Below are 11,697 nucleotides of genomic sequence, written 5' to 3'. Positions count from 1 at the left end.
GAGTACCCATAGAGAAACAAAATAAATGGAAAAAATACAATTATATATATATGGTGCATTTAATATATTAATGATGTCAGTTCTACCCAAATTTTGATATAGAATGGACGTAGCTTTGTTCAACATCCCTAAATAAGTTGGATGGGTGTTGGGTGGGAAGAAATGTCTTTCTTACACATGAATACTAATAATAAATGTAGAAGAAATTATGGGATTATGAAATAATTACTTTGCTTCCATTAACTTTGACTTAGTGAAGAGTAATCAATAATGCTAAAAATAGTGGGTAAAAGCGATATGATATACAAGATGATTTTCTAGTTCAAAATATTTCAAATTACTTTTTGTAAGTATAAATTTAAACAGGAGAAACCTGGCTGACACCATATTAACAAAGGGACTAAAGATTACATCATTAGTAACACAACAAACTAAAATCATGTTTCTTCTGGTCTAATGCTCTAAGAATGACATAGCATCACTTTTGTCAGGATGAGAGAACGAGAATTTACTATTTGCTTATAAGGCAGAGCTTCACAGGTATTCAGTGAAAGTATTAATGATAGCAAATAAATCAAGGAATACTCTTAACTGTGGTTTGTGATAAGAAACAATGATGAGTGAGATTATAGGAGAAGTATAGTAAATGATCTAGGCTAAATTCAGGAGATCTCCCTGAGAAATATTACACATGAAGAATGTTTGAGTGGGCTCACTGAAGGAGATGGGGATTTAATGAGGCAGTAGAATGTTCATTATCTGATAGAATAAGTTATCCCAAATTTGTAGATCAAAGAAAAATTTAATTTCAGAAGAAAACTGCTAACCCAGCTGATTATTAGCAATCCAAGTTTTTAAAACAAAGGCTCTTCAAAAACTGTGTCAAAAGCCAAAATTGTATTTACCAGTTTTCATTACAAGGAAGATAATAGATATTTGTCCCTTAGAGCTTATATAAAAATATTATATATTTTTTAGATACATTTTATAAAATTAGATGCAGAATGTTCAATTAAGTGTCTTACATGTGGCAATAGAGCAAAATAGTACCAGTGATCTTTAAAGTATAATTAACAGGGCACCTGGGTGGCTCAGTCAGTTAAGCATCTGACTCTTGATTTTGGCTCAGGCCATGATCTCAAGGTTGCGAGATCAAGCCCTACATTGGGCTCCATGCTGAGTGGGAAGCTGCTTAAGATTCTCTCTCTTTCCTCCTCCCCCCACAAATAAAAAATAATAAATAAATAAATAAATAAATAACAAAATAAAATATACTTAATAAATTGTTTGAACTGTGTAAATTAAAGACAGGGCTTGTCTGTTCTATTCCTAAAGATATGAATTCTGTCATTAACTTTTAAAACGGTATCAGCCCCATTACCCTCCTAATATGAGCAGTACTGCTCAGATAAACATGACTATCAGATAAATCTGATGCAAGTGGAATATTAGCCATATTAATAGAATGATGTCAGAACAATGTAGGGTATAGCTCTGGAAATTAAACTGTGAACATTAGAAAAAAACCCTAAAAAAAAAGAAAGAAGACAATTACTATGACTTAAACTTTATTAAGTGTGTTTGTGGGTGGCATATACCAATTTGTGTGTGCATCTTATGTCCTTGGCTGTCTCTACTGACCATATCATGAATTTAGGTGAAAATACAGAAAGGCTGAATAATCTGTGTTATTATATGTTTCTTTTTCTTATATAGATTAAAAGCCACTTTTGCTAATGGAATATGTTAACAGTTAATCTGGGATAACGAAAGTTACATCGGGAGTCCAGTGTGTAGAGCTTAAGTGTGCACTGTCTCTTTTGTGTGTGTGTGTGTGTGTGTGTGTCTCTCTCTCTCTCACACACACACACACACACACACATACACACACACGTAAAATATTTCAAATAATACATTTGATTCATTGAGATAGATCATTCAAAAGTAATCATTTGAGGGACTTCTGGATGGTTTAGTCGGTTTCTGCTCAGCTCATGATCTCAGGGCCCTGGGATGGAGCCTGTCTTGGGCTCCGCCCTCAGCCAGGAGTCTGTCCCTCTCCCTCTCCCTCTGCCCCTCTCCCCGCTTGTGGTCTCTGTCTCTCTGTCTATCTCTCTGTCTCTCTCAAATAAATAAATAAAATCTTCAAAAAAATAATCATTTGAATTCAGATATTTCCTTTTGATTTGTTTATATTGGGAGTAAACATGATACATCACTGACAAACTATGAATACAGATAATATACATGTCTATATATTATATATGACATTTCTGAGATAAATTTTCTCTCTCTCTCTCTCTCTCACACACACACACACACACACAATCATTTACAACCAGAAAGAAGGATTCTGTTTATAACTTTCAAACCTTCTTAAAACAAAAGTGTCATGCTTTCACCCATAGTCATTTAAAAAAAAAAAAATATTCCTGGCTCTTAAAATCCCAGATTTGGGACCATCGACATTGGTAAGATATTCCCTTCCTTCAATAAACTAAAATTTAAAAAAAAATAAATAAGCTGAAATTACTAGTTCAGCTACAACTAATGAAAATATATAATTTAAATGTCATTGTGGTAGATGTTATCACAGTGCATTTTAAAACAATGATTTTGGTAATATTTTTATTTCTATTTTCCTATCTGGACTAGAATCTCCATGTGTCTATCACATTTACCACTCTATTCTTATTGATGATGATGAATGAAAGTGATAAATTAATTGTTACAGGAATGAATCAGCATACAAAGTGAACCTTCCCTGGGGCACCTGGCTAGCTCAGTCAGTAGAACATGTGACTCTTAATCTTGAGGTTGTGAATTTGAGCCTCATGTTGGGTGTAGACATTACTTAAAAGTAAAATTAAAACACACACACACACACAAACACACACACACAAAGAGAACCTTCCATGTGTGAACCTTCCATGGTATTTTGTTCAAGGAAGACTGCATTAAGTATTATTTTTGTGTCAATATTGTCTTGAATTCTGTATAATAATTATTTATTATCTCCAACATGTCAGCAATTAAGTATTTAGAAATAATGGTGCTTGATACAGGCAAAGACTATGGAACCCATGAAGCATTCAGTTTAAGGAAGCAGGAAAGGCTTTCAGAAATAAGTAAACTATTAGATATACATATTAAAGCCAGAGGATTCCATCTAATGTGAATAGTGGTTTGGGAGTGGTCCAGGGGTGTTGGAGGGTTAAGGAAGGAAGGTGTTTGTGGCAGAAGGAGAAAACATATAAATGCTTGTATTAGAAAGAAACTAGAAACAGAAAAAAGGTTCATGTGATATGTGGAGAAGTGGCACACTAGCGGTCAGAATAAGCCACAGAGAGGTCATAATATCTGTTGCAAGAGCAGATTCCCTCAGTCAACATTCATAAACTTGAAAATATATCTGTAACAAATTACACAATACTGTCTTATTTATGATATCAAGCACCAGGCTTAGAATAATTTCCATAATTTGCTTTAATTTTCTTTGCTGTGACAGTCAATTTTTACGGATTTTTAAAATGCAGAAGTTATTGAAGTTCCACTCAATGTAGAAACAAAAGTTGCCACTAGCTAAATTTTGTATTTAGTTGATATGTAGGTCAAATATTTGCTTCTTTGTTAGAAACCCACATTACAGGCTGATACATATTCAATGTTTTATGCATGTAGGAGGCGAGCTGCATATAGAATTTTGTTGCTGGGGGCGCCTGGATGGCTCAATCGGTTAAGCGTCTGCCTTTGGCTTGGGTCATGATCCCAGGGTCCTGGGGTGGAGCCCCCGCAATGGGCTTCTTGCTCAGTGGGGAGCCTGCCTCTCCCTCACCCTCTGTCACCCCTTCTGTTTGTGAGCCCTCTCTCTTTCTCTCTCTCAAATAAATAAATGAAAATATTTTTTAAAAAGTTTGTTGCTGAACAAAATCTAGATTACCATAAATAACAAATAATAGACAGCCTATCATCTATGCACTGTTATATTTGGTTTATATTAGTGTTAGGTTTTCTCTGAATATTCCATTGTAGTATTCTAATGACTATTTAGAAAACTGAACATACTATATTATACAATCATTTTGGTAAAATTTGATGAATATGCTACATATAAAGAGTAAAGTTTAATTTGAAATTATAATTCATTTTTAGTACTTTTGGAGTTAATATATAAAAAGAGAAAGTATTTATCCCTATTTATCCATTGCTTTAATTCTTATTTTAAAAAGTTTCTTCATAAAATTAATAGTCCTAAAGAAAAATCACTCTGTCATGTAAGCATATTATTTCTTATTATTGAGCAATAGTTGACATATAAAAAGCTGTGTGTATTTAATGTATACAACCTAATGTGTTGGAACCTATCACCACAGTCTATGACATAATCCATCCCATTCAGCTGTTTCCTTCTGCCCTCTCTTATTTATTATTGTTTGGGTCTGGGATGGGTAAGAACATTTAACAGAGTATATACCCCCTCAGTATATTTTTAAGTACACAGTATGGTGCCAATAGCTACAGATACTATGTTGTACAGATTTCTAGGACTGATTCATTTTGTACAGTTGACACTTTGCACGCTTTGACTTTACTACCTCCCTATTTCACTTGCCCTCATCTCCAGTTTTTGGCAACCACCATTCTAATCTGTGCTTCCATAAGCTTGACTATTTTAGATTCCTCATGTAAGTAGCGTCTCGTAGTATTTGTCCTATGTGTGATTTATTTTACTTACTATAATGTTCTCCAGGTTCACCCGCATTCTCACAAAAGGCAAGATTTACTTCTTCATTAAGTCTTAATAATATTGCATTGTGTGTATGTACCACATTTCCTTTATCCAGTCACCTGTTGGTGTACATTTAGGTTGCTTCCATGTCTTGATGATTGTGAATAATACTGCAATGATCATGGGGATGCAGATACCTTTTGAAATCCTGAACTCAATTCCTTCAGCTGTTATCCAGAAGCGGGGTTCCTGAATCTATGGTAGTTCTAGTATTAATTTTTTGAGGAACGTCCAGTTTTTTCCATAGTGGCTACACCAATTTCAGTTCCCATCAACAGTGTCCAAGGGTTCCCTTTCTCTACAACCTCACCAACATGTTTTGTTTTGTTTTGTTTAATAGCCACCTTAACAGGTGTGAAGTGATACCTCATGGTGGCTTTTAATTGCATTTCCCTAATGACTAATGATACTGAGTATTGTTTCATATTCCTATTGATGGTTTGTATGTCTTCTTTGGAGAAATATCTGTTCAGTTCCTTTGCCCATTTTTAATTAGATTATTTGTTTCTCTTTTGTTTTTTGCTCTTGAGTTGTGAAATTTCCTTAGATATTTAGGATATTAACCCTTTATCAGATACATGCTTTGCAAATACCTGTTTCTATGTTGTAGTTTGCCTTTTTCTTTTGTTGATTGTTTCCTTTTCTATACAGAAGCTTTTTAGTTTGATGTAAGCTTACTTGTCAATGTGATACACTACATTAACAGAATAAAGGACAAATATCACATGATTATTTCAATAGATGCAGAAAATGCATTTGACAAAATTCAACACCCTTTCATGTTAAAAACTCTTCATAAATTAGGTGTAGAAGAAACTTACCTCAACACAGTAAACACTGTATAAAAAGCCCACAGCTGACATCATACTCAGTGGTATAAAACCGAAAGTTTTTCCTGTGAGTTTCAGAACAAGGCCAAGATGACTATTCTCATTACTTCTATTCACCATAGTATTGCAAGTCCTAGACAAAATAATTAGATAAGAAAAAGAAATAAAGACATCCAAATTGGAGAGGAAGAAGTGAAATTTTCTCTGCTTGAAGGTGAACATGATTGTTTATGTAGAAAATCCTAAAGACTACACACACACACACACACACACACGCACACACAGACTTTTAGAACTAGTCATCAAAATCAGTAAAGTTGCAGGATGCAAAATCAGTATGCAAAATTCAGTTGCATTTCTATACAGTAACAACAAACTCTCCAGAAAGGAAATCAAGAAAACAGTCCCATTTACATTAGCTTCAAAAAGAATAAAATACTTAGGAATAGCTTAACCAAAAAGTTGAAAGATTTATATACTGAAAACTACAAATCATGGATGAAAGAAATTAAAGAAGACACAAATAAATGGAAAGACATCACATGTCTATTCTATGGAGATAAAAATCATATTAACAGTTGTCAGGATATTAGGGGTGAGAGAATTTATAAATAAAGGAGGTCCAGGGAATTTTCTGAGATTATGAATATCTACTGCATCATAAATGTGGTATGGATTATGTATGGTATATTTTGTCAAAAATCAATGAACTATTTACTAGAAGTTTTATCATATGAAATTTATAGCCGAAAAAAGATGACTAAAATATTATGGTCTAAGGAGAAAAGTTAATTGAAAGTGTTGAAAACTTCATATTTGCTGACCACAAAATGCAACTTGAAGGAAGCTGGCTGACATTTTTATAAAAAAGAAAAAAAAACATTTATAAAAGAACAACTTACAGAAAAATACCCTTCAGAAAAATAACAACACTCATTAAAGACAAATATGGCTAAGAAATTGATTAATGTATGTGCATGTGTTCCAAGAATAATTATTTTGTTTACCTGTTAATATTCAGGTACTCAATATAAAAAGGTTTGTTGTTGATGCTGTTCTTCAATAATGTATATATTTGTTTTTGCAAAATTATGATTTATATGTCCATCAACATAATCAAACTATTTTAGTCTAATGTAATTTTAATTACTTTAGCATTTTTGTCACTCTAAAAGTTCCTAGACTTCTACAGTAAATAAAGCTGTCATTCTCTCTCTGAGTAGATAACATTAAATCATCTTCATAATCTACCAGGTCTTTCACTTTCTACAAACCTGCCCTCTCTTCAGAATCCTGTTGGTAGGTATGTGACATCATAACCCTCATATTTATAGTCAGATGCTTGAACAACCTCAAAAGCTTCTATTTCTCTTAATATTTTGAATAAGTACTAATCAATCTCCAAAAAAATCCAGGTATTGTGTTTCTTTATATCACATACATTACTTGTATAACAAAGATCTGTATCTTCTGTAATTTGTATAATTTAAATTTGGTCTTTACAAGTCTACCTGGCCCTAGCCATACATTATCATAGTTTGTGAACTTTCATTTGTTCCTCATCACTCTAAGAATGACATCTAATCCCACTTCCAAGACATATAAAATCTTTATTAGAGAAAAGTTGTAATTATTTAGAGGTTTGACAGTATTGTAGACATTCTGGAACACTGGGCTTCTTAGAAGCTATGTGATTTTAATAAAGCTTTTTAACTACTAGTTTGATTTAAGAATGTGAAAAGTGTTGCTAAGAATAGTTTCGGTAGCATTGTTGGGGTAAAAGCCTTGGAGGTCTATAGATTCATTTAATATGTACATGTATCCAATATCTTACACTCTGAATATCACTGGAAATGCAACATGAATAAACAAAGGATAAAATATAAGCTGAATAAGTAGTCCATTAGAAGTAAAAACAGGGGCACCTGGGTGGCTCAGTTGGATAAGCATCTGACTCTTGATCTTAGCTCAGTTTTTGATCTTGGGGTCATGAGTTCAAGCCCCATGTTGGGCTTCATGCCAGCATGGAGCCTACTTAAAAAAAAAAAAAAGTAAAAACAAAAATAGTGACTTTGTTTCAAAGATGTACTAGTATTAAGCCTTTATATAGAAAGATCACTTGGTAAACCAAAATTTGATATATTTGTATTCATATTCATTGGGATGCCTTCAATGCATAGTATATTATTTAAGTTTTTTAAGAAAAAACTATGAAAACGGATGCTTTCTTGCACATTTCAATTAAAAATGAATATTCTTTACATTTAATGTCTAAATTAAATTACTATTTCTATTTACAGGCTTTCTGATAAGTCCAATAGAAACAAAAGATTCTATTAACCTATTATAGAAAGCATAGCATAGAAATGAAATAATCAGCTAGGCACTAAATATACAATCAAGACAAGACTAACATTAAATTAATGATTGAAAGCCAGTGATTTACTTTTTAGTTTATTTTCCCTATTACCAATATTTATATTTAGTCCTGGAATATAGGGTTTTTGAGAACTTAAAATATTTCTTTAAAGTGCAGTACTATAGTTAGTCTAAGTGACTATTGAGATTTTTTTTATATATAATTATATTATCAAGCTATTGTAAATAATATTTCCTATTTGGTATCCATAGTAACCCTAGAGATCTGGAAAGATCTATCTATATTCATTTAATGGAAAACAAGCATATTGCCAGACTCTTGGAGCTATACATGTGCTATTTTAATAGGACTTTAATAGCATATTTATCTTCTTCATAATAGGTTAAATTAAAAAGATAAAGATTTGAAATCCAAAGCAAAGACCTTCAAAATAAGGAATTTATCTTCAGGTTAGAAACAGAAAATCTTACTCGCTGTTATTTTCCAACTCTTTATATTTCCAATGAGAAACTGCTGCTGAATTCAATACCTTGAAATATGAGTATTTCTGAACATATAAATGCACCAAAACCAAAAACAAACAAACAAACAAACAAAACCCCAGCAATTTGACATAGAGACCATTAGATGTTATCTTCTTAAGTACAGTAGTATCAGAAAAATAGTTTTCAGAATTAAGTATTGCCTGATAGCACACACGATTTCAAGCAGTAAGTACATTGGAGTGGAAAACAAGACCAAAGACTTCACAGCTTTAATTATAATTTTGCAACTTATTTTCTGTGTGATATTTGTTCGAGGCTTTGGAGGGCCATTTCCAGTTTTATGTAGCATTCAGGTTAACCAAAGATCTTAGGTGAGATGATAGGATTGTAAACCACATAAAAATAAGACTGTAATTCTGACTATCTGTATATACTTTAATGAGAGAAACATTTTCAGGAAAATTAGAATTCTTCAGTGACTGCTCAATATAAATTCACATTTTAATTCCATTCTACCTTTCTTATCTCTGAATACATTTTCTCAATTTACTGGTAAATAAAATAGAGGTATACAATCAGTGAAGAATTTTCTCATCATTCCTAAGTTTAATAAAATTGTAAATAGGAATTAAAACATTTTAAAAAGAACACTTAAGAAAGCCACACTGAGGCAGTAAGTTGATAACTGGTTATTAACCAATGCCTACCTGATGGGAGAAGAGGTTGGCATTTATAAGGCTTAAAATAATAATAAATGAGCAATCATTGAGGATTTATAATATATGATAAGCCCCTTGCTGGGTACTTAGATAAGCACTGCAGATGCATTACCTGGTCATTCCTTAAAATTCTATGAACCAGGCACTATTTTTTTCCTCATTTTATGAAAGCATAGAAAAGTTGTTTAAATTGTGTGTTATTACCATAGCTAATACATTATAGGAATTAAGCTATCCAGCTGGATGTACTACAAGATACATGTATTAATAAGAGGTTAGATTTACATGTATCATTACATTGATGGGGTATTTTAATTTTTTAATCCATTGGAACTAAGAGGGAAAGAAGAGTCCAATGAACATGCACATTTCCCCCACAAATAATTGTTCAACATAGAAACAATTCTAATATGAAAATGGGATCTTTTTGGTTTTGCTATTTTCTGAATATCAGCCATTGAAATGTAGCCTTAAAAAGTTTTCTGTACGGGTGTCCGGGTGGCTTAGTCGGTTAAGTGTCTGCCTTTGGCTCAGGTCATGATCCTCAGGGTCCTGGGATCCAGTCCCTCACTGGGCTCCCTGCTCAGAGGGGATACTGCAGCTCCCTTTGCTTTTGTTTTAAAAAGTCTTCTCTTTATTGAGTACTTTTAATAAAGGAGGACAAAAATCTGTTTAGCACAACAATATTCCAAAAAGTGTTACCAAAAAACCAAAATAAGCTATATTAGCTTCAGTCTAAAACTTGTGGCCCAAGGTTCCCACAGATCTAAAATGAAGATTACTGACAGAACTTGATGTTGAGTTAAATTAGGATGCCATCAATTCCCTGAGTAGGTATTTTGTGTTTTCTCTCTCTCTCTCTCTCTCTCTCGCTGTCCTTCTCTCTTCCTGGAACACACACTATTACTAAGTATTCTGGCTTTTACTATTTTTGTCTGTCATTCTATAGATTATGGCATGCGTTCTTGCTTGTCAAGATTTAATGTCACTTGATACTTGTACATGTTCATAAAAAATGAAAGAAATTAGAATACATTAACTTTATTCATCCCTCCTGATTTATGTTACTTTGACCTATATTTAATTCTACTGTTTTGTGATTTACACAGTAATTTCCAATTAGATTTACTCTTTTCAATGTTTTCATTCCTCTCAGCATCTCCAAATTTCCTTATTACGTGGCTTTCTGTTTGAAAAATCACTTCAATAAAAATTAGGCCTGCAAATTCTCTTCTATCTTATTTATTTGACAGTGTCTTTATTTTGTCTCATTTTTAGTGGTATTTTTACTTAACAGAGAATGTAAAGTTGGAATTATTTTAATGTAGGGTTATGAATATACTATTTTATTGATTTCTAGCAACCATTGGTTTTTGGAGAACATTGAGAATAAAGTAAGTAATTTCTATTATTTTGCAAGATTCCTTAAGATTTTGTCACCTTTGCTTTCTAGCAATTTTGTTATGATGCATCTGAGTAAGTGTTTTATTTTGAATTTTGTTGCTCAATATTTATACAACTCTTTGAATTTGTGGATGTATATCTTCATCAGTTTGGTAATATTATTAGTCATTATCTCTTCAGATATTTTGCCTCATCCTCACCTTTCTTTCTGGCACTTTAAATGCTAATTATAGTACTATGGCTCTTCAAGGAACTTATTTCATAGAGTGTACCTTATAATTTACTTGTGCTACCATATGATTCTGAACAAAATAATAATGTAAAAAAGTCCTATTCATGACTTGTTCATGTTTAAATCACTTTTAAAGTTATCATTTTCCACAAGTATATTTTAGAAAAATAAAATCCCCCCTGCAGTTACTCTTCTACCAAGCTAAAGTAACAAGGAAATGATGAAATGAGAATGATAAAAATACAAATATGGTCATTGAAATAGTAGATATTTTATACAGTGCAAATAATTCAGAAAATAAAATAGACATGTATTTTGCAGAAAAAAGGTAAACATATCCCTATTTCACACTAAGCTATATTTTATTTCTTTTTTTCATGAAACTAGCAATATGAAAACAATCAAGGATTTATTTACATTTGTATTTTTAAAGGAGAAATATTTGCAGATTCAATACATTTGCCTAAGCGCCTATCGTGCAGAAGCACTGTGCCAGGTGTTAACCATAATTTTTATATCTTTCACATTTCATTTCAGTTGCTTTCATAAGTCTCAGGGAAAACATAGGAAGTAAACTTTAAAAGATTTCTTCTGTTCCTTATGCTATCAAAATAAATTATAACAACAAGTGTCAGGCCAATTTCTACCCTCCTGTTAAAGAGATAGCCACTCGTGCATATATCTGTCCTCATAGTAAAGTCTCTCAGTCTCTCTTTCTCTTTCTGCATGAACTAGGAGAGTTTTTTACTTATAGGTGTTTTTATCTACTTTGTCTTTTAGTTGTATGAGCAATGAAGTCTGCTCATAAGAAAAGAAATTAACAAATTACTTAATATCCTTCAATATATCTCTATAATT

This window comes from Ursus americanus, chromosome 10 (assembly GCF_024610735.1).
Source record: "Ursus americanus isolate L20-20 chromosome 10, mUrsAme1.1.p, whole genome shotgun sequence".
In the NCBI taxonomy this organism is placed as follows: Eukaryota; Metazoa; Chordata; class Mammalia; order Carnivora; family Ursidae; genus Ursus; species Ursus americanus.
This window is presented reverse-complemented; position numbering follows the sequence as displayed.